Consider the following 25,360-nt stretch of genomic DNA (forward strand, 5'->3'; position numbering starts at 1 on the left):
CAATAGCAAAGACATGAAATCAACCTAAATGCCCATCAGTGGTAGACTGGATAAAAAATGTGGTACGTATATACCATGGAATACTATGCAGCCATGAAAAAGAATAGGATCATGGCTTTTGCAGCAACATGGATGGAGCTTTTATCCTAAGCAAACTAACACAGGAACAGAAAAACAAATCCCACATGTTCTCACTTATAAGTGGGAATAAGCAAGAACACATAGACACAAAGAGAACAACAGGCACTGGGGATTACTTGAGGCTGGAGGCTGGGAGAAGGGAGAGGATCAAAAATCTACTTTTCAGGTACTATGCTTAGTACCTGGCTGACAAAATAATCTGTACACCAAACATGTGAGACACATGTACCCCTGAGCCCAGAATAAAAGTTAAAAAAAAGAAGAAAAGGAAAGTAAACCCCCAAAAAAGAAATATTTCTCAGGCTCTTGGAGAAGCTGTCCCCTCACAGGGAATGGGGAGAATAGAGTAAAGAGAAAGGGTTCTCTTTTTGTTGTCTCTTAAGTTTCCCCAGAGAAGCTTTGTCACAAGTAATCTCAAATCCAGATCTGGCTGAATTCTCTGAGAGACAAAGAAATGCAAAATGAACACTTAGGAAAGTTGATTAAGAGAAGGTGCTAATAATATTTGTTTTCCTTTTCCTCAATTCTGAAAATATCATACTTCATTTTTTTTCTTTTACCAATGTTTATAAGTATGTTCATTTTGCTATCAAGTCAATTTGGTTTGTGTTGGACATTTTGCTAGGATTTTATTTCTTTTCTTAATAAGTAGTAAATATTTGTCAACATATCACTTTTGACATTCTGTTTTTTAAATAGGCTTTGTAGAAAGTGAGAGATTTCTTTAAATGAATTGATTTTAGTCGCAGAACACACATTTCTTTTTAATCTCTGGTCCCAATGGTATTTATCTGTTACTAAGAAAGCATGTTCTCACTCATAGGTGGGAATTGAACAATGAGAACTCATGGACACAGGAAGGGGAACATCACACTCCGGGGACTGTTGTGGGGTTGGGGGAGGGGGGAGGGACAGCATTAGGAGATATACCTAATGCTAAATGACGAGTTAATGGGTGCAGGAAATCAACATGGCACATGGATACATATGTAACAAACCTGCACATTGTGCACATGTGCCCTAAAACCTAAAGTATAACAATAAAAAAAAAAAAAGAAAGAAAGCTTTTCTTTTAGAAAGTGGTCTGTTCCCTCATTGTTTTATTTATAATTTAGAGTATGGTTAGTCTCTGTCTGCTGAAATGAAAATAATGACCACAGCCTATTAAGTTTTTCCAAATGGAACAGGTGATACCCAGGGTTTCAAAAGTCTGAAAACAACAAATGATCAATGAGCAAAGAAATGAAGGTATAAGGCCGAAAATTTGCAACATAAAAATAAACACATCCTCAAGAAAAACTGAAATCGATTGTTATTTCCTTGGCTCACATTTGTGCTCATTACACATCAGACGTTTCCATGATATTCAACTCCCTACAGTTTAGATGTGAGAATAGCACATGGAAACAAGGACACTCACACCCAGTTGTGTTTTCCCTCCCTATTTTCTGGCTCATCACTACATGATGAGCTGCTTGAGGGAGCTGCTCTTCACACTTAACGCCCAGCACTTAGCGTGTGCCCAGATAGAACGGAGGCATGGATGGTAGCCTGCTCCATTTTGATATTAGATTAAAATGCAAGCATCTCATTTCTTTCTACAAAATTAAAATATAAGACTGTCAGAATCCATAAGTGTCTCTTATAATGAAAGTGGAAGAATTAGAATCCATAATCTTATTTTTGCAATAAAAATATGAATCACTGTTCCCAAATATTCAGCGCAGTAGAATACCAAGTGAGATTGTGCCTGTCTTAGAAAGAAAGGCAAGCTCTCAATCTGTGGATACCATATGGATGTCGCTGAGAAGGAGTGGGGACTTGGGCAGCAAAGCTGCCAGGCGTTCGGGAGCATATGGAAGTGGCCTGTTTGGGGCCACAGACGGTCGGGCAATGCTTCCTTCTCTCTTCACAGTTGTCTAACATATTGCCACTGTCTACATGAGCATAACTTAATAGCCAATTTGAATTCTATTGTAGTTAAACTTGGTGTTATCCTGTTAGTAAACTAGCTTATATTGCACAATCGAGTCCAAAGATTATTTTTGCTTTATTTACTACATAAAGCAAATACTCTGTAAAGAACAGAAACCACTTTTATTCATAGACTATATTGGAGATTTTCTTTTCTTTTCTTTTTTCTCTTCTTTTCTTGTCCTAAGACATAACATAGTACCTTCAATGAAGATGACGGTGGTAGTGCTAGTATAGTATACAAATGAGAAAAAGGATAATTGCAGAGATCAGAATCTAAGCTACATTTTACTTTTTTTAAAAATAAAGATTGTCAGGTTATCATATTAAAAGTAGCATCTTTTCTATATTAATAAATCAATTTTGTGATTAAAAGTCCAGAAATAAAATAACAAATAAATGTGCATTTTATTTAGCTATTTTTAGTGTGCTATTGGCTTTGAAGCTAATTTGGCTAAGCACGCATTTGGATTTCCGTCTTTTTTGATATCACTTCCTAGGATTTTAGTGCAGTGGCTCCTAAAAAGAATGCTCAAATCTTACTTATAATCCCCCAAGATATATCTTCTTTGCATGGAATAAAATGTGAACTAACTTGGAGAAAGGAACACTTTAGACATACATTTCATTAATATAAATATCCACCTCAAACTATGTGGATTAGCGTCTCTTAGAATTGATGTTACAATGCTAACAAGAGAAAAAGAAAACGAAGTACTGGTCTACAAAAATATTTGTCTAATGCCTAATGTTAGATTATTAAGCAGAAAAGCACATTAGCTAATGTGAAATGATGTTTTTCTCTAAATTTATTACATGTTCCCCCTCTGTGTTAAATTTTCTTTAAAAGGAGATCTCACAGGAGTGGATAGGCAAGCTGGATCTGTGAGCAGCTACAAATAGCAGCACAAGACAAAGTAATCTATAGGCTGGCACTCACATTCATTTACTAAATAAGGTCGTGAGCAATATTAGGCACATTTTTCTGACACCTTTCCCGGTTGACAAGAAGTTGAGTGCATTTAGTAAAGGAAGTACACAGTGAACTATTGTTAGTATTTATCAGGAAACATGATGAGTGGCCCTGAAATAGAGCATCTTACCATCCAAATTTCTCAGTAGCCTTAATAAAGAATAGTCAGTAGCCTTAGTACAGACTAGCTGGAGTAGATCTAAGCAGTATTAATGTGGCAGTCCGCCTCACCATCGAAGTGGAGCTTTGCAAAAGGACCAGAAATGGGTGTGGATGGGCAAGGTTGAAAGTAGTTGTAAGTTGATCTGGCATTTTATATTTCATTAATCAATTTCTAAATCTATAATTAAAAGAAAACTACATTGAGTGGTTGGGCATAAAGTAGAGATTGAATGATACTCACAACAAATAATTGTTAATATTGACAGGTTATGCTACAGGGATTGCCTAATTTCACAGATGAGGATAGCACAAAATGAGACAACTGCTACGTAATGTTTATTCTAAAGGAATATTATGACATTACTGAGTTTTGAATTTTCCTTTGTGTTGACTTTTTCATAATGCATGAAATAAGCACACATCAGCCTAGTTAATACCTGAACAAGACAACACATCCAAGCCATAATTTGATATAAAACATATGACACAAAGGAAATATCATATTGTAAACTAACAACTGAAAGCTTCCATATGTCTAAAGTATACAAACATATTCTTCATTTTACCTTCACATTCTTTCTTTTAAAGAAAAAAAAGCCATTGCAACTCAGCAGTGAACAAGGCAAAGACAGTCAATTGAAATCAACCCTCCGTTGCACAGTAACAGTACATGTGTGAAGTTCTTGAGCCGAGCCCCTAAAAGTCTCCATGAACATCCAACCATGCCTGTTGGGGGACCTCAGTTCTCGATCAAATGTCTTGTTAATTGAGCTTTGGCAAATGTCTCCATGAGGACCATTGTCACCTGTCATGCTCATGAGAGTCATGGCCTATGCTTCCACATATTTTTAAAAATCTTATTAAAGATTATAGAGCAGTCAGGTGAGTACACAGACAATTACATCCAGACTATGAACAGAAGGACAGCATAATATACTAACTTTCTGCTCCTCAATGGACTTTACCTGTGACCCAAATATATTCCTTCTAAAGCATTTATAGAACTATCAAAGTTTAGATATTTTAATACCAATGTGTAATCCATTCCATAATGCAGAATATCTTTCTAAAATGTGAAAAAGTGCCACGTATTCAGTTCAACACAATAAGTGTTGAATATGAGGACAAAAAGAATTCACTGGAGGGCCTTCATTAAAAAATATCCCCACTGAGAATAAAGCAGAGACCACCAGAGTGGACAGAGCACTCACCATGGCCTTAGAAGGTGGAGCTCCCCAGCGGATGCACCCATTTCTGTGGGCTGAGGACCATAACCTCTGAGCATTAACTTCCTCTTCCAAAGCACGTGGATGGTATCTACTGCAGAGGCATGTTGAAGGGATTAAATTGGTTAATGCATACTGAAGCAGCCACTAAATTTCTTAGTTAAATACATGCATCTCTTCCCCTTACTTTTGCTGAGAACAAAATAATTTCTGTTCTCTGTTGCACCCGGTTTGTACCGAAGGGCATAACCTTGAATATTTGAAAAGGAAAATTCTCTTCAGTTCAATGGAAGATATAGGACATGTTAAGTAAGAAACAGCAAGCTCTTTAGATCAGTGAATAGCTGAATTGGGGGTGGAAATGTGGTTCATCCCAAGGCAGCCAAAAGTTGACCTGGTGAACTCTCTGGTTGGTTTTATGTCCTATTTAAACACACATTATACAGATCTGAAGTTTCTTAAAATGTAAAAATGTCTTCCTTCAAGTAATAAGGACTTAATAAAATTCTTCATTACTTCACTGGAGCCTTATTTGACAATACTAAATTTTTTCTCCTAGGCTTACATGATAGATTCTATCACAGAATCTTTCTCTCCCACCACCTTTTTTTTAAATTCCCTTTGGCTCTTAACTACCATTATGACAGCAACACTTAAAGCTGACCTTTTTTTGACAGTTAGAAATTCTCCTCCAGGCAATGTAGTGATTCTTCAATGCTTATCTGTAAATTATGCAACTGTCTCATACTTCACAGAAACATTTTATAATCCTGTGTACTATTCCATCATTGGTTTAATGAAAACATTAACACTTGGTTTCCATAATATTTTCCATATGGTAGAGTCACTGTTTTATAGAGTAAAGGGACAGATAGCTGAGGTCAATTTAAATAATTGTCTTAAAATTCCCCATGATGAACAAATTTTTTAAATTTATCTTATCTACCAATAACATGGAAATAGCAAGCTTATATACACAGGTTGACTTGCACCTTTACCATATTTGACTATTTTTCATAACTTAGAATCTAGGCATATATCTATATAATGGAGCTTTTTACAGAAGTCTTTGGACAAGAACACATTTGTTGTGATTCTCGGTATTTAAATCAATTGCACATAATAAAATGACTCATGAAAACATTCTACTTAATATGGTATATCTTACTATAGTAAAAGATGACTTTCTAGTTCCTCCACCTATAAGAGTTACCAATGTAAGCAGTCGAAATGGTTGAGCCTCTTGGTTTTGCACTCCTGCCAAGTCTGGTTTGTAACTAGGAAAATAAGCAAACAGGTCATGAGGGTATGGGGGAGGGTAGTATACTGCAGTGCTCATTCTCTTCCTCTTCCTCAATAATTCAGTCCAAAGCCACCAAGTGGAGCTGAGCACAGTCAGCATCCACCTGCAGTGACAGAGGGAGCCATTGTGGTCCAGAGAGGGGTGTCAGGGCCTAAGAAGAGTGAGGAAGACATCTACATGGTTGGGAAGCACTGGCAATGGCCCTGCAAGTGGGATCAGAATACCAGAGTGACCAGAAAGACATCTGCATTGGGATGAACAAGGAGTACAGAGCAGTGGGATATTGGTTACATACAGGGGTAGATCAAATGAATAAATACAAAAAGGATAATGGGAGCCAAGAGAGTTACAAATATGAAAAGATAGATAATTTGAAAGTACTCTGGGGTATTGGATTAGAGTTGAGATACTGGCGTAAACTCATGGTTTTCATTATAGATAAAGATTTGAGGGATGTTCAATTTTTAAAAAACAAAACTGCCCTGTAAGCTTTTAAAATGTCCAGGGCATGAAAGTCAAGGAAAAAAACAAAACAAAACTGAAGAACTGTTTTAGATAGGAGAATAAAGAAACATCACAAATAATGCAACATGTGATTCTGGATTGATCCTTTTGCTATCAAGGATGTTATTGGGACAACTGGCGATATTTGAATGAGTTGGGGATAAAATGGTAGTAATATACCGGTGTTTGTTGCATTTCAGTGCTTGTGTTACGATTATGTAGGAGAATGTCCTTGTTTGTAGGGAATATACACTGAACTATTTAGGTTCTTTTGGTGGTAAATGAGGTTTAGTGTCTTTTCATGTGATTATTGACCATTTATACTTTTTTTATGAAGCCTCTATGTACATCCTTTACCCATTTTTCTATTGTTTTGGTTATTTTTTTCTCATTGATTGGTATTAGTTATTTGTAAATTAAGGAAATTAGCCCTTTGTCAGTTATAGGTATTACAAATACCCCCACTTAAAGTTTACAAATAAATCCATTGATCTTTTCCTCAAGGACAGTAAGGGATTTTGCTTAATTCTGTTTTTACATTTTAATTATTTGCTCTATCTGAAATTTACATTGGTTTAAATAATGAGATAAAGATCTAGCTGTACATTTTTAAAAATGATTAGTCAATTGCCCCAACAGCATATAAAAAGTAGCCTCTCTTTTTCCCACCTTTGAAAGACAACCTATATCACAATCTAAATTCTACTTTATTTTGATGTGATTTTGGACTCGATTCTGTTCTTAACTATTTCTTCTCCAGGGCCAATGAAACTCTTTTCATTAATAACATGCTTCGGTAGAGTATTGTCCAATAGAACCTTCTACAATGATGAAAATATTCTGTTTACTCTGTCCAGTATAATAGCCACCATCACATTGAGCCTGGAGATGTGGCCAGTGTGACTAAGGACCTGAATTTTTTATTTTATAAATTTCTAATTAATTTAAACTTAAATTTCAAATAGCCACATGTGGCTAGTGGCTCCCATATTGGACAGCAGAGTTTTATTATCTTACTGGGGAGTTTCTACCCATTCTTTCCACAGTTTTCCAAGATATTCTCACAAGTTTATTTTTTCTTCTCATAAGAAATCTAGATTTTCTGGTTTTCCAGAAAAGGTCACATTGAATTTACAGAACACTTCGGGTACAATTGTTATACTTTTAAAGTATGACATCATTAAGCCTTCTTTTAAGTCTCTCAGTAGAGTTTTAAAGTTTTCTTTATATAAATTTATACATCTTTTAAATCCATTCATAGATATTTAATCTTTTGTTTTTTTATTTTTGTTTTGTTTGCTGTTGTAAATGGTGTACTTATTTCAATGTCTTTTACTATATTTTCTCACTGATAATTATGTACATGTAGTGCAGCTATGTAGGTATATTTTGTAATGTTTGGGGTAATTCTCTTTAATTTTCAAGTTGTTGTAATTCTTCTTTCCAGTATTCAAACTTTCTATTATTTCTCTTTTAACACCATTGGCTGCCATTTCAATGGCAGTTTTAAATAGTTGTAGCAATGGTTAAGATCCTCGTCTTGTTCCACACTTTAATAGGTATGTTTTAGCATTTTATCATTAAGCCTCATGCTGGCTTAAAAAAAAAATCTGTCTTTTCTTGCCTTACCACTGATTTTTAGCATCAGAAATGATGTTGACATTTGTTAACATGCCTCTTCTCCTACCTTCTATGTAAGTTATATAATTTACCTCCTCTAACATATTACTACTATATATTAATTTGACCCATTTATAATTTTTTTATCTACCCGTGTATTCAGGAAATAAACACCACTTAGTCATGGCATTTTTTTGTGCAATGTACTGCTAAATTTCTTTGGTAATTATGTAAAGATTTTTGTAATATTCAAGATAATCATCTATTTTAGAACTATTCTATCAACTTGCAGTGTCAGTGGTATGCTGTCATTATTTAAAAGAATTTTGGAGGATTCTTTCTATAATAGTTTAAATAAGCTTAAATAGAGAAATATCATTCCATGGAAAGTTGAATTAATTTAATTCTAATGCCATCTTGGTATGGCATATTTTTATGTTAATTTAGTAATAGCTTTAATAGCATGCATTGTTATATTGTTCTGTTTTCTGACTTCTGGAGTCAATTTAGTAGATTCCATTCTCCTTGACTAGGTTGATCCTGATATCATTAATCTAATGCCAAATTTAGAAAGAGGATGTTTTAGGGAAATATGATAATTTTATTTTTAGTTATGTTGCATTTAAGATGCTTATGGGACATCAAGGTAGAAACAGCCAATAAACAAATAGAATATGTGTCTTAGAGCTATTTATGAGCAATCTGGGCTGGAAAGGTAGCCACATGCATGACTGTGCTGGTTAATGAGATCACCCAAGGACAACATAAAGCAATGACGAGTAATGGCCCCTGGTGGAACCCTGGAAACCCCAACATTTAACTGGGTAGGAAGAGGAAAAGGCTTGAGAATGACAGGAGAGACAGAAAAGTCAAGAATAAGAGATCAAAATTTCCCAATGCTTCAGAAAGGACAATAGACAAATACTGAAGCATACCCATTGGATTTGTTGTTTAGGAGATCAACAGTGGCCTCAGCAAAAGCGATTTCCAGGAAGTGTTTGAGACAAAGCCTGCTTTTGGGTGGCTGTAAAGGACACTGAAGGTCAGGAACTGCGGCAGTAAGTGTAGGGTGTGCTTATCAGAAGCCCGGCTGGGAAGAGAAGGATCCATGAGTCTTAAGTAATTGTAGAGATCATTTTTCAATTGAACACATGAAATGTAGACTTTTCCCTCTTTTCTCTGTCCAGAGGAGTTCCACGTGAGAAAGAAAGTTTTTCCTGTGTTGTCTAATAGAGAGCTGGCCGTTGTAAAGAACATCTGGGGACAGCTGCCTTGCCATGCACTTTGAGGGATCTGGGACACCAGGGTGATATGGAGGTGTGAAAGGAGGGCCATAAAGCAGTGTCTGTCCCCAGTGGAGCCAGCACCAAGGGCAAGGGCTGGAAACTGAGGGGCTTGCACGTCACCAAGGAAACCAAAGTGGAGAAACTTCGACAAAAACCTGGTAGAGGATGGGCAGAAGACAGTAATGAAACCATCAATTCACAGGCTGCTCTCAAGAGAAAAGGGGAAGAAAAACGAAGAGGAACACAAACTGAAGGCAGGATTTTTAGGGAAATATTTACAAATGCTTGAAAACTATAGTTAATGTAAAGGAAGGATAGCTGATAAATAGAATATCGAAAATGCAAATGAGAGCTTAATGGCTTAGAAAAATCAAGTTGAGTCTGACTACTTCACCCAGCCCTCAATAAACACCATCCATCTACCTTTCAGTGCACCCAGCCCCCCGTACACACACGCGTGTGCATACATATGCACATGCACACACAACACAGAGATACAACTTTATTATAGTGTGAAATGCTGTTGTATTTGGCAACATTGCTATATTTTCCCCCAATTTGCTGTCCAATTTATTTTAATTATTTATATTTAGGAAACCCTCTTCCAAGAACAAAACCACCTATTATTTAAGGTTCTGCTGTCATTAACTAGCACTGCAACTTTACAATATTCAATGTGCTTGCTTTCAACTTGCATTGTCTAATTAAATCCTCCAATAATCCATATAAAAGCAATGATCATTTATACTTGCTGTATCTACAGAATTACATTCTCCATGAGGAACTTTGAAATACACACAAGCATTCCACCAGCACGCCTTTGCAAGTGAATCTCCCCAATTTTCATTCAAAACTTCCGTTGAGTCCTGATAGGACTGGGGTCTGGGCGCAAGTGTGAAAGACTCTGGGATGGGCAGAATCAGGCTTGGTGATAGAGGCTTAGCCTGACTAAATGAGGCCTGGGAATGTACCGCTCCCTGCAGAAGCTGGGGTGCAGCCTGATTGTTGTAGGTATGATGCCCAAAGGCCAAAACAAGCTCCTGGCAAGCACCAAAGGACAGCTCAGACTCAGGAAACTCACCCCCAACAGGGGCCCAGCCCCAACAGAGCAGGGGATAGGCAGGTCTAGGCGTACACCAGTCCCCAGACAGGAAGGCCCGGGTTCCAGGGGAAGCCCAGTCACAGATACAAAGCCCATGTCCATGCAGTGTGCTCAGGAGAGGAGGAGGGGCATCTGCTCCCTTGAAACCTTTGATCATGATTCTCAAATAGGCAACAGTCTTTCTACATACCCCTAGGGTAGGGGTCCCCGGGGTAGGGGTCTCCAGCCCCCGGGCCATGGACTGGCAGTGGTCCGTGGTCTGCTAGGAACCAGCTGCACAGCAGGAGGTGAGCAGAGGTTAATTCTAAATCACCTATTTAGACATTCAAATAGGAATAGTGAGGCAGCGGTTGGACATACAAATTAGAGGAGTGGTTAGAGCTGGGCATATCAACCTGTGACTCTGTCATCTGTGAATAAAATGGCTTAAAACCATGGACTGGAACAGGGTTGCTGGACAGAACAGGCACTGTGGACCTTCCATGCAGAGTAAGCGCAGCGGGGGCTGTCCTGTGCATTGGAGGATGTTTGGTCGCATCTGACGCCTCCAAACATGAATGCCTGCAGCATCTCCCCCCCTTGTGACAAAAGTGTCTTCAGACATTGTCAAGTGACCCCTGCAGGGCAAAGCTGTCCCCTGTTGAGAGCCACTGGACTATATACATGTTGAGAGAGTGCAGCTGGAGAAGAGAGTGGCCCGAGCCCTGCCCCTGCGGCAGAGGGAAGAGGAGGAGCCAGCCCAGGAGATGGGGGAGTGACCTGTGAGCTGGGAGGAGCTGGAGGAGCAGGTGGACAAGGCTGTTATCAGAGCAGATGGTTGGGGTGAGTGTTGCTGGGAGTTTGAGTAAGAGGAGGACAAAGAACAGGACCTTGGGTTTGGCAACACCGAGGCTGCTGGGGGCCCTGACATGAGGCATTTCAATGAAGAGAAGGAGACAGAAGATAACTGGAGTGGGTTGCAGAGGGAACAGGGTCAGCGTTGAGGACGTGGACATGGAAAGCACTGATAGCCCTTGGAAGGAGTTCTGTTGAAGAGAGAAGCAGAGAAGAGGCAATACCCATAAGGGGATGTGGGGGCAAAAAGGAATTTATTTCTAGCATGAAAATTGCAGTAGAAAGTGGAATAATTATAGAAATTAACTTCTTGGGTCGGTAAGAGAGGATGGAATTCAGTACAGCCAGAATTCAGTATCTATCTGTGTTAGATAACTGCACAGAGATTGCTGTATCCATCATACGAGGAGGGAAAGTGAGATATGAGGACAGAGAGAGGTAAGTTGATAGAAGTTTTCAGTGGGAAGATGTGCTAGTCTTCATGTGATAGTTTCTGTTTTCTTTTGGAAAAGAGGAAGCTAATTTATTCACAAAGAATGAAGAATAAAACACCCCTAAGAGTGCAAATATGAATTCCCTAGGGCAGGGTCCCCAGCCTTTTTGGCGTCAGGGACCAGTTTCACGGAAAACAATTTTTCCATTGACCAGTGTGGGGGAAGGTTTCACAGTTCAAGTGCATTACATTGATCGTGCACTTTATTTCTATAATCGTTACATTGTAATATATAATGAAATAATTATACACCTCACCATAATGTAAAATCAGTGGGGGCCCTAAGCTTGTCTTCTTGCAACTAGATCGTCTCATCTGTGATGGGGTGATGAGAGACAGTGGCAGATCATCAGGCATTAGATTCTCATAAGGTGCACACAACCTGGATCCCTGAGATGCACAGTTCACAACACAGTTTGCACTCCTGTGAGAATCTAATGCTGCTGCTGATCTGACAGGAGGCAGAGCTCAGGCAGTAAAGTGAGCAATGAGAGCAACCCTAAATACAGATGAAATGAAGCTTTGCTCACCTGCCCACTGCTCTGACACAGCTCTTCATTTTCCTCCAAAGTCCACTCTTTCTTGGCCATTTTCATCTCAGCCAATACCACCAGTTATACAGACCAAAGCCCTAAAAGTCAATCTTTATTCTTCTCTAATCCTTATAAGACACAGCCCATCCAGCAGCAAAGCTCATTGGCTCTCCCCTCAAAACCCACCTTAAAGCTGAGCATGTCTCACAGTATCCAGAAGACAGTGTCTTCCCAAGCCTTCACTGTCTCTGGGTTGAACTTCTGCATTTGTCTTCTAGTTCTTCTCCTTGCGTCTATTCTTAAAGCCTGAAAATCTGCTTTCTATGCAAAAGAGTTATCTTTTCAATACATTAATCCCATCATGCCATTCTCTTGCTTAAATACCTCGCAATGGTTTCTCATTGAGCTGAGAGTAAAATCCTCCTCCCCACTGTGGCCTGTAGCTCAGCCTGCCTTTCCCACCTGCCTCCTCCTGCAGCTCAGCCTGCCTTTCCCACCTGCCTCCTCCTGCTGCCTCCCTCCCTCCTACCAGCCTTTCCCTAAGCCTCGGAAACACTGAGGACATTTCCTATTTGCAGCCTTCACAGTTTCCGCTCGCTCAGCGCGGAGCATCCTGGCCCCGGTCTCCATGGGATGCTCACCATCGTTGAGGTCTCTGTCCAAACATGCTTCCCCAAAGAGCCCTTCCCTGGCTGCCCTATGGAAAGGCTGCATGCCCTCCTCCCACATCTTACCTTGCTTTATTTTGCTTCACAAAACACACTGCTATTTGAAACCAAGTCATCATCTACTATTTAATATCAATGCATCAGCTCTCTTTCTCCCTAGCATGTGAGCCCCAGGCCAAGCAAGGACGCCGTCTTTTCACCACCACCTGCCCAGAATCCAGAACAGAGCTGCACATAAAAGGAGCTCCCAATACATGCAGAGTGACTTCTGTGTCTTCTGCGACAGAGTTAGGACAGAGGGCGGGGGTGGGGGAGTACAGGAAGGAAAGGGTGTGCTGCATCTTTTTAGTAATTATGCTCGTGCTCACAAAGCCTCGTCTGTGAGTTTTTCCATACATTGTCTCATTTATCCAGGGGTGTGGTCCCAGTACTCAGGCCTGGTGGCAGGGCATTCTGAGACAAGGGACAGAAGGACTGACTGCTAAGTGGGGGCAAGTGGGGCTGAGATGTAGATTTGCACACTCCCTCTCTCTCTCCATAGTAGACCTGAGAACAAGGGTACGAGGCAGGAGTGACAGCCAGGCTCTAAGGTGGAGGAGATCACACAGAAAAGACAGCACTTGGGAAAACTCACAGAGTGCCATAGAGTTTCCATAATATATGATAAATTAAATTAGGTAAGAAAATTGCAGTCCAGTACTTAAAGTCAAAGACCACTTTTTGAAACTTCCAGATGTGTGTGATTTGGAGATAAATATTTGCATATCTTTCCTTTAATTACGTTTTTTTAAGAGAGTGTGTGGAGAAGTTAAATATTCATGATTGCACATAAATGTTGCCAAAAGTATATGGAATGTCTAATAATCATTAATAATGGCCAAACTGTATTGCATATTTACCAATTACCAAGAACCATCCTAAGGGCTTACCTGGATTTCTTTGTTAAATCCTCACAACATCCCTATGAAGTAAGATTCATTATTGTCCCTGTCATTTGAGAAAGGAAGACCTAAGCTTACAGATGTTATGCAACTTGGGCTCTGCCTCACTTTGCTGTCTTGTTCCAGCAATTTCACATGAGAGGCAAGACACAGTGAAAATAAATCATATAGTTCAAGAGTAAAACAAGCTTTAGTGTTTGCAGATTACTATTTTAAAAATCGTGATGGAAATCAAGCATTTTGAAGACAAAATACATAAGAAAATACTGTAGTGGTCTGTCTCGGTCATCTAGAAAGCATTTCACTATCTTGGAAGTAAATGATACATGATAAAATAAATACTCTATTTCCCCACATCTGGCTCAGCATTGCAGTTTACCTAGTTATTTGCTCCTGTATTCCCAAATAAAACAGAGTCCAGAGATAGGAATCTTCAGGAAGCCACTGGGTCCTTAGAGTCTGAATCTGGGTGTTGCGGGAAGGTTGACGCCACTTCTCGTCCATGCAGGCAAAGGCAGTGAGAAGAAGGAGCCAAGCTCCCTGCAAACTTTGTACACGTGCCTTTGTGCCTTGCCTATACCTCACTGTGACTCCGTGAAATAGACATTACTCTTTGATTAATTTCACCATGTGCAGCTGAACCACTGACTCTCAGGGAGGTACTTTGATGGCTGCAAAGCAAATCTTATGTTGCAGCTGGAATCCTAGGCTTCCGCCTGATTATCAGAAAGGAGGGTATTTGCAGCCAAGGGAACTATTTGAAAATAACAACTTTAAATAAACAAGCAAGAAAACGTAAATAAATGAATAATATTCCAAAGAATGCCAAAGATGTGTTGTGTCCCTGCAAGTATGCTGAACTGTACTGAACTGACCAAGGCATTCCAGTTCAGTGGGCTTGCTGAGGACCCAAAGCTCAATGTCATTCGCTCACTGTTGACACCAAGGGCTTTGCCTATTAAAGGTCTTCCCCGCCAGGCACAGAGAAGAGCTGAGGATACCGGGTCGTGGGACCTTGCACAGCCAGACTGTTAAGGGCTAGAAGAATATTTTCTAATCTGCAGCTCTGGGATCTGTAAAATCTGCTAGAAGGTATGAGAATACAGATAGGCTGCACGCTGATCACCTGGTGATATTCAGGTGCAGTGCAGGAGACACTGAATTCAGAAGCTGATGGAACATTTTTCCTAAATAAATCAAGTTGTTCAAGTGAGCTGACCAAATGACAAAAAACTCTAAAGTATTTTTTAAACTTTTATTATAGATTACAGTGATAATTGAAAAGTCAAAAAAATTAACTCACTATAAAAAAATACTTGAGCATGTAACTATATTTACAAGAAGCAGGTTGGAATTCTCAGGGACAGCTTGTGGAAATGAAGGTCCCCCATGGTCCATCACAACCAACCGTGTTCCTGACGACGCTGTTAGAGTGCGTGAGATGGGAGCGTGCATCCAAAGAAGGATGTCTGAGGCCGAGGCGGGTGGATCAGCCGAGCTCAGGCGTTCAAAACCAGCCTGGCCAACATGGTGAAACCCCATCTCTACTAAAAATACAAAAATTAGCTGGGTATGGTGGCAGATGCCTGTAGTCCCAGCTACTTGGGAGCCTGAGGCAGGAGAATCGCTTGAACCCGGAAGGCGGAGGTTGCGGTGAGCTGAGATAGCTCCACTGCACTGCAGCCTGGGCGACAGAGTGATGAGACCTTGTCTCACTTAAAAAAAAATGTGTGAACAAAAGCATTGCACGGAAAACACTTTTAAACAAGTTCACAAATAACAAGGATGGGGTGGAATTAATGGCCATCCTAAAAGAGCTGAAACATTTGCCCAATCTGCCCAAGAAAGAACAATTAAGAGATTTGAACCGCTAAGAAATAATGTAGATTCTGCAGAACCCGATATTGACATCAGATAAATAAAGAAACAGTTATAAGTATTAACATATAAATTACTGAGTCCAAACTGCCTCCATCCCAAGTAATTAAGAGAATTGACTACAACATTTCAAATGTTACTTTTGAAAAATCATGTAGAGTCGTAGTAATATCAGAATGCCATAGAGAAAGTTAATGATTATGGAGCTCAAAAAGAAAAAGTAAATGAGACTGTAATACTGTGATTATTTAACTTAGTGTACAGATTGATTTTACCTTAAATAATTACCAATTAACTTCTACTAAAAAATGTAGTAGATATGGTATGTGTATAACACACCTGGGGAAAAAGAAGTGAAATAAAAGAACATTGACTGGGCGCGGTGGCTCGTGCTTGTAATACCAGTATTTTGGGGGGCCAAGGCGGGTGAATTACCTGAGGTCAGGAGTTCGGGACCAGCTTAGCCAACGTGGTGAAACCCTGTCTCTACTAAAAATACAAAAATTAGCCGAGCATGGTGGCAGGCACCTGTAATCCCAGCTACTTGGGGGGCTGAGGCAGGAGAATTGCTTGAACGTCGGAGGCAGAGGTTGCAGTAAGCCAAGATTGTGCCGTTGCACTCCATCCTGGGCAACAAGAGTGAAACTCCGTCTCAAAAATGAAAAATAAAAAATAAATAATATTAAGGATAAACTAAAATACTGAGAATAAAAATGTGTGTGTCCCATTGAGAAAACATTTTCTGAGTTCCCACTGAGCTCCACACACAATGGGAAAGCAGAAGAAGGATGGAAGTGGTAGAAGCTTGCATTCCAGTGAGAGAGTTAGACGACTCAACTATAATGCACAGGAAAAAGTAAATGCTGTAAAAGAAGAAGCCTAAATCAAGGGCTACAGGAGGACTTAATTTTGGAAGAGGGAACAGGAAAGAGCAAGTGGTCAGAAAAGGCTTGAGGGAGACTGCTTTTTGCTGGCTTTAGCGTGTGGTGGGCTTTCAACTGGCTGAGGACCAGGAGAAGCATGCTTAGGGAGAGGGAGCTGGTCCACAAACAGGCAGAAAGACATGTATTATGAAGACGTGCCTTGCTAATTGAATTGCTTTTCTAAACAGTGGATGAAAAATAAAACAGAAACGGTGATTCTGTTAGTCAGGTTCCCTGGAAGTAAGCTCTGAGATGGAGATTCTTGCACAGAAATAACACCTATAAGAGACTGAGAATGCTATCCTTATCAAAATTCCAATGGCATTTTTCACAGAATAGGAAAACTATCCTAAAACGTATATGGAACCACAAAGACCCTGAATAGCCAAAGCCATGTTGAGCAAAAAGAACAAAGCTGGGACCAGGCGTGGTGGCTCACGCCTGTAATCCTAGCACTTTAGGAGGCCAAGGCGGGTGGATCACCTGAGGTCAGGAGTTCAAGACCAGCCTGGCCAACATGGCAAAACCCCATCTCTACTAAAAATACAAAAATTAGCCAGGCACAGTGACAGGCACCTGTAATCCCAGCTACTCAGGAGGCTAAGGCAGGAGAATCACTTGAACCTGGGATATGGAGCTTGTGGTGAGCTGAGATCATGCCACTGCACTCTAGCCTGAGCAACAGAGTGAGACTCCATTTCAAAAAATAAAAATAAAAAAGACCAAAGCTGGAGGCACCACACTGCCTGATTTCAAAATATACTACAAAGATATAATAATCAAAACAGCATGGTACTGGCGTAAAAACAGACATGTAGACCAAATAGAACAGAATAGAGAGGCCAAAAATAAATCCACACATTTATAGTCAGCTGATCTGCAACAAAGCTGCCAAGAACATAGCACAGGGAATGGACAGTCTCTTCAATAAATGGTATTGAGAAAACTGGATATCCACATGCAGAAAAATGAAACTGTGCCTTATCTCACAACATACAAAAGTCAACTCAAAATGGATTAAAGATTTAAATATAAGAGTTGGAACTGTAAAACTACTAGAAGAAAACATGGGAGAAAACTACATGACATTGGTCTAGGTAGTTTTGTTGTTGTTGTTTTTTATATAACCCAAAAGGCACAGGCAACAAAAGCAAAACTAGATAAATGGGATTATATCAAACTAAAAAGCTTCTGTACAGCAAAGGAAATAATCAATAGAGTGAAGAGATAACCTATGGAATGGAAGAAAATATTCGCAAACCAAAAATCCTATGAGTTAATATACAAAATATATAAGGAACTCAAACAATTCAATAGGAAGAAAACAAATAACCCAATTTAAAAATGGGCAAAGGATCTGAATAGACATTTCTCAAAAGAAGACATACAGATGGGAAACAGGTACATGAAAAAATGGTCAGCATCAGTAATCATCAAGGAGATGCAAATTAAAACCACGATGAGATATCTCTTCACACCTATTGGAATGGCTATTATCAAAATGACAAAAGATAGCAAGTCATACGGTTTGGCTGTGTCCCCACCCAAATCTCATCTTGAATTTCAATCTCCATAATCCCCACATGTCTAGGGAGAGACCTGGTGGGAGGTGACTGGATCACAGGGGTGATTACCCTCATGCAGTTCTCATGATAGTGAGTGAGTTCTCATGAGATCTGATGGCTTTATAAGGGGCTCTTCCCCCTTAGCTCCTCACTCACTCTCTGTCACCTGCCGCCATGTAAGGTATATCTCTTCCACTTCTGCCGTGACTGTAAGTTTCCTGAGGCCTCCCCAGCCATGCAGAACTGTGAGTACTTTATACATTACCCAGTTTCAGGTAGTATCTTTACAGCAGTGTGAGAATGAACTAATACAGCAAGTGTTTGTAAGGATGTGGAAAAAGGGAACCCTTACACACTGTTAGTGGGAGTGTAAATTAGTATAGCCATTATGGAAAACAGTATGGAGGTTCCTCAAAATGTTAAAAATAGAGATACTGTATAATCCAGCAACCCCACTTCTGGGTATATAGATGCAAAGGAAATTAAATCAGTATGTTGAAGAGATATCTGCACTTTCATTTTCATTGCAGCATTATTCACAGTAGCCAAGACATGGAATCAACCTAAGTGTCCATCAATAGATGAATGGATAAAGAAAATGTGGTACATATACACAATGGAATACTATTCAGCCTTTAAAAAGAAGGAAATTGGCTGGGCACAGTGGCTCATGCCTGTAATCCTAGCACTTTGAGAGGCTGAGGCAGGAGGATCACTTGAGTGCAGGAGTTTCAGACCAGCCTGGGCAACATAGCAAGACCCTGTCTCTACCAAAAAATAAAAATAAAAAATAAATAATAAATAAATAAAAAGAAGGAAATCCTGTGATTTTTGATGACATGAATGAACCTGGAGGACATTATGCTAAGTGAAATATACCAGTCACATAAAGACAAAAACTGCGTGATCTCACTCATATGTGGAATCTAAAGTCAAATTCACAGAAGCAGAGAGTAGAACGGTGTTTAGCAGGAGCCTGGGGAAGGAAAGTGGATTGGGAGATGTTAGTCAAAAGGCACAAAGTTTTGATGAGACAGGATGAATGAGTTCTGGAGATCCACTGCAGTATGGTGACGCTGGTTAATAATAATGTATATTTGAAAAGTGCTAAGGGAGTAGGTCTTAAATGTTCTCACCACAAAAACATGAGAAGCATGTGAGGTGATGGATATGCTAATAAGCTTGATGTAATCATCCCACAGGGTATAGCATGCGTCTGTCGAAACATCACATTGCGCACTGTAAATGCGTGTAGTTTTTATTTGTCAGTTAGGCCTTAATAACGCTGGAGGCAGGAAGAAAGAGGAAGAAACAGGGCTGGGCAGGAGAGGTTCGACTGCCTGGAGGAGATCCCAGACAATCTCCACTTGAGGCCAAGGGGCTGGGGCTTTGTGCCTGCACATTAGCCAGCCCACGCAGGCTGCTGGAGGAAGAGGTAACCTTGAGCAAAGTAGCTCCTGTCTGAGGTGGAGGGCAATTCCCAGGGTGAGACCCAGCCATCAGTGGCTCACATCCCAGTGCCTGGGGAGAACCTGTTCTGTAGGAGGGTTGGGGCAGTACTCAGCAGCAGCCTCCACAGTGACCCACGATGTAGTAAAGGATAAACTCCAAAAATGTTTGAAAGTGTTTGCATCACTGAGGTCTATTTTAATGAAAAGAGCCAATGGGATTAAAATAATGGTAAACTGATCCTTTGTATTTCGTAAGTGTGATGAGTAGGATTTCACACTTGTGTGAGATATGCCTCCCTCAAACCTTATAAATGATGATGGTACGTTAAAAAAATAATGGTAAACCACATAAGATTCCACGGGAATTTTTGTGGCATGTAAAAACATGACTTCCTGCTTATATTAGGCCATTCTTGCATTGCTATAAGGAAATACCTGAGGCTGGATAATTTTTAAGAGATTTAATTGAGTCACAGTTCTGCAGGCTGTACAGGAAGCATTGTTCTGGCATCTGCTTCTCAGGAGGCCTCGGGAAGCTTCTACTCATGATAGAGGGCAAAGTAGGAGCACACACATCACATGATGAAAGCAGGAACAAGAGTGATGTGGGGGGTAAGGTGCCATGTACTTAACAACCAGACCTCACCAGTACTCACTCACTAGGGCAGGGACAGCACCAAGCTGTGAGGCATCCACCCCATGACCAAAGCACACCTCCCACCAGGCCTTGCCTCCAACACTGGGGATTCCATTTCAACACAACATTTGAGCGTGATCAAATATTCAAACTGTAGCACTGCTGTTCTAATGAGTTAGAAGTTGAAGATGCACCAATATATGTAACAGAAAGATAATGAGAAGACTGTAAGCCATTCCCATGGGTGTGCCGTCCTTCATGAAGGAGCAGAGCCAGCAGCCTACCCATCATTACGGGACTTGCACTGAGCTAGGTCAGCAGTGGCAGAAACAACTTTATACTGATGGGGACTACAAAGCTTTAACACCCAGGTCCACCAAACATTCACCCTTACACCCAGACCCTCGTACACGTTTGCAAGACTGGACAAGATGGGTCTGCCTATTCCTGGCCATCGAGACAAATTGCCCTCCCCGTGGCGAGAATGAAACCCACAACTTGGGTGTTATTAGCACAACCTCTCATCAAATTGACACCACCAGCCATAGATTACGATAATAAGAAAATAAGGCAAATGCAGCTAAGCCGATATGTCCAAGTTGGAAAAACTAATTTCAGCTTAGAAAAACAGCACACTAATGAAGCTTTTAAAAATTAACTTGTGATTAAAGATCATACAGAGAGGCAGTGTTGGTGAAAAACCACAATGAACATCAAAACAAGCATGAGTTCAGAGTCTGGAAATGTAACCAGAAGGTTACTGTTTTTAAATATACAGAGAAGACACATATATTTGTTTCCTGTTTATGATATATATACATATTAGAAAACAAGAAAATTATTTTTTTTCAATCTACCACTAATCGGTGTGACAAAAACCCATGACCTTCCAGGAATTTGACCAGCTCTCCAGGCAATGGATTCTTCAAATGAGAGCAAGTTGAAGTACTTCTGGTATCAGAAGATGTAGTCAGAATCCCTGAGCCCAGAGGGTATTCTTAATCTATGCCTGAAAATGATTGAAATGGACATCAGTGGAGGCAGATAAGCTTTGGAAATCTTTAAGCAGGCAAAAAAAAAAAAAAAATTGAATAAGTAAACCTAGATGAGTACCTGGCACACAGCAGAGGCTCAACATGTGCTGGATTAATTCATTAATTCATTCAAAATTATGCTGGCGGTCAGTTTATGACAAATAGATTAAGATAGTGCACCGATGCACTGCCATTAGGGTATGACTAGTAAACCAACTTTATACCAAAGAATTCCTTTTTATGGAAAAAGTACAGTCAATTTTTTAAAACTTTTGGCAATACTGCAGAAGTAAAGGAACCATGGTGAACGAACATGATTATTTTTGTAACATTTCCCAAAGTAAAAATTTCAGCTGAAAATAAAAAGAAACCTTTAGAAATTGGAATAAATGCAGACTGGAGTAATTCTCTAGCACAGTGACCAACATTTGGACACATCACATAAGTCTTAAAGGTCACACAATGAGTCTAGTTATATGTGTTTTTCCACTCCAGACAGCTTGAAATTTAGTGTCTAATTCAAAAGTCCAAAACTATAAAACTCCTGAAAATAATCTTTCCAAATGACTAGTTTACTTTCTCCCTGGAACTGAAAATAGGACGGAAGGGAGGTCTAATTCTGAGAAAGTAGAATCTCCTTCTGATGTTTTGTTTATAAAAATAGTAAACATTTTACTTAACCAGAAAGGGCTAAATTTCATATCTCAATTTAAAAGTATTTGCAGGCCAGGCATAGTGGCTCACACCTGTAATCCCAATGCTCTGGGAGGCTGAGGCAGGAGGATCACTTGAGTCCAGGAGTTCAAGACCAACCTAGCCAACATAGTGAGACCCCCGTCTCTACAGAAAATTAACCAGGGGAGAGGTGGTGCGCACCTATAGTACTCAGGGGGCTGAGGCAGGAGGATCACTTTGAGCCCAGGAGTTAGAGGCTGCAGTGAGCAATGATCGTGCCACAGCACTCCAGCCTGGGTGACAGAGTGAGTCTCCTGCCTCTAAAAAAGACAAAACCACCACCAGAACAACAAAAAATCCAGTATTTGTGATCCCTTTCAAAGCACTGATTCTTCTGCTTCTCAGAGCACTCAGATTGCATCTGATCTTTGCTTGCCAGAATCATCATTTTATGGTTTGGCAAGGAGTTGTCTGCAGGCTTTGCCCCAGTAATGGTTCCAAAGACGTTCAGCCACAGCTTGAATAACCTGCACCTGAGCACAAATGTGGCATTCGCAGTCAAGCACCATCGTTCCCCTTCAGTTAGTTAGTCTCGTGACTTTTTTAAGTAGTAACTCCACACCTGTCAAATGCTGTTGGAAGAGACCCTTGAATAGTTCTAGGAGAACCCTCCTCTGGGAAGAAATTTGGGACAGAAGAATTTTTCCTAAGAAGGAAGAAAAGATGGATGAGGAAAGCACTGACTTCCTCTCATGAGGACCAACAGGCTCCACAGTTCCTTTAGCGGCTGTGTCAGCAAGATGCCCAGAACTGTCTCCAGGCGACAGCAGAGGTCAAGTTCAGGTCCACAGAGTCCCACTGAGCTCCTATAATTTAGAACCTAATTCAATTCTAACCTGATGGTGAAATTATTCAACAGTTTGCTTCTGGGCATTGAAATAAATAATAAAAAACAGCAAATTTAATACTGCCATTGCTGACATTCTCTACAGTGGCATCAGAAACTCCTCAAAGTCCTATTTACTTCCAAGTGGCCATCTTCATAGTACATTGTCCTTTGTGAAAGCGCTTTGTAAAGAGAACGTATGTCTATATATGTAATATTTGCACCATGCATTACAGTTTTTAAAGAGCTTGGCAAATATGAATCTTCTTTACTACACAGCACTCCTTTAAAATAAAGCATTCAATAACCAATTTTTAATCTCTTCATTGTAGCACAGGTAACTGTGTCCTTATGTTAGGAAATTATGCCCCTTAGAATACCAGTTATTCCAATTTATCAGCCTAAAATGTATATGGAGTACTTACTATAAGTCTACACACATAGCATTTTTTAGCGTAATAAAATATTCACTATTTTAATGGACAAAACATCCAAAAGAGATTCTACTTTCTCAGAATTAGACTTCCCTTTCCTCCTCCTATTTTAAGTTCCAGGGAGAAAATAAACTACTTATTTGGAAAGCTTATACTCAGTGGAGTTTTATAGTTTCGACTTTTGAATAGACATTAAATTTCATACCACCTAGAATGGAAAAACATATGTAACTAGACTCATTCCACGGCCTTTAGGACTTACTTGACGTGTGTCCAACTATGTGTCTGCATGTCTGTTTATTGCTGATGGAAACAGCAACAGTAATTCACCTTCAAAATCCCTAAAACGTGGTTGAATAAACAAGTAAAGAATGTGGGACGGTGTATAATGCCGAACTGCTGTAGGTGCAGAGTTAGGGAGGGAAAAACCCAGAAGGTTATCAGAGCATCAAACATTCAGAAAAGACTTCCTGGAGGAGAGAGGCCTTCAACTAGGCCTCAAAGGACAGTATTTGGAGAGAGAGGAGGAGGTAGGTAAGGTGTCCCTGCCAGTAATTACAGCCTCATGAAAGAAGCCTGCAGGGCTTCTTTTGGTATTGAGATGGTATTGAGATGGCAGAGAAGAGAGGTCCAGGGTGCCGCAATCTTCAGGCACAACTAAGAAGATCCCTGCAAAGGCAACGGCTCCTCTGGGCCAGCAGAGAAAGTGGAGACCCCAAACAGGGGCTCTCAAGATAGGATGGGGCTGCGGCTGGGAGTGGCACCACCTTTGGGAGACTGGCAAGGCAGGCAGGCCCACGGGGGAGCCGTGGCTTGCTGGCTGGGCTTTCTCCTGCCGGCAGCACTGGCGTCCTCCAAAATTGCTTCCTACGGCTTTTCTATTTCTCTTAACTTCATCCACTGTCTTTTCTTGTGTCCTGTGACCCACTCACTGCCATGCCACTGAACATGCTATTAGAACAAGAAAACAGTAGTCTATGTCATGTTAATCACATCCTGCTCGATCCTGGCCAGAGTTCTCTGCCCATACCCTTTATAAAGCAGTGGACAGTCCCCAGATGGGCTTGCTGGAAGTCTGCACCAGCACTGCATGCAGGAGAGCCCCGGGATGCCCTGACCACACTGACATGCTGGGTTGTCACACCCTGCACGAATGCAGACAATTCCATACAGATGGATCAGCAACTTTGCAGGTCTTGACAACTATGAGCCCAGATCCGCTGAGCCAGGATGCCTCAGCAAAAGGTGACTTCCCATAGGGTGGCTTGAAAAGGCAAGCAATCCTGGCTGACTGCATCCCTTCCCCAGGACCAGCACCCACCAGGTGACTCCTTTTACCCTTAACAAACTCCATCTGCCAGTCAGAGCCCCTTATCCACGAGCTTGCATAGTTTCAGAATCACTCTCAACAAGCAGAGATCCATTTGCCTCTCTGAGGTGGGACCATACAGGTGCAAGAGCCTCTTAGACCATTGGCTGCAGGTTGGCCATGATAAACAGCCTCACCCAAGAATGCTGAGCACGCGGTTACTGCATGTAAACAAGTCCCGGCTTCACTCAGCTGGAGCTGGCACTACGTTGGTATTTATGTAATGCTGCATTGGCAGACATTTCATCTGCAGTATATGTTGAAATAGACAGATAATTATTTAGAACAAATAAAATAAGCTACTTCTGAGGATGACTTGAAGTGGGCACTGACTTGCTGGGACTCTCAGGCCAGCCTCTACCACCCAAGGTGGCTCTCTACAGAACACAAAGGTCCAGCCTAGAAGGGAGTGGCTGAGGTGAGTGTGTCAGGACAGGCCAACGCAGTGATGTTCATTCCAAGAATATTTATGATGAAGAGAACCCAGGAGAGCTGAAGATTAGCGTCACACTTTTATAACAGAGAAGAGCTCACCTGCGCCAGGTGCCATGTCCCGCTGGGGCCTGGCTACTCCAGAGGCTCCTCTGCTGCTGCAACGTGCCCGACCCCGACCTGCAAGTCTTCCTAATAGAGTAGCTCTTAGCTCCAGCCTGCGTGTCAGACCAAAGCCCACACTTTGTCCACTTCTTACTTTGTTTAGGGAGAAGGGAAGGAAAAGGGAAGAAAAAGAGGAAAGGAGGAACAAAGG

General features: G+C 40.7%; 1 protein-coding gene and 1 non-coding gene across 3 annotated transcripts in view; both read left to right on the top strand.

Moving 5' to 3' along the window:
- Positions 1-25,360, top strand: part of PACRG (parkin coregulated) — a 579,878-nt gene that overhangs the window by 472,612 nt on the left and 81,906 nt on the right. The gene's annotated exons all lie outside the window — the stretch shown is intronic.
- LOC129478202 (small nucleolar RNA U13) lies at positions 19,815-19,916 on the top strand. The gene has a single exon (XR_008656348.1). It is a non-coding gene; the product is annotated as a small nucleolar RNA U13 (small nucleolar RNA).

The sequence above is a fragment of the Symphalangus syndactylus genome, chromosome 2 (genome assembly GCF_028878055.3).
Source record: "Symphalangus syndactylus isolate Jambi chromosome 2, NHGRI_mSymSyn1-v2.1_pri, whole genome shotgun sequence".
Taxonomy (NCBI): domain Eukaryota; kingdom Metazoa; phylum Chordata; class Mammalia; order Primates; family Hylobatidae; genus Symphalangus; species Symphalangus syndactylus.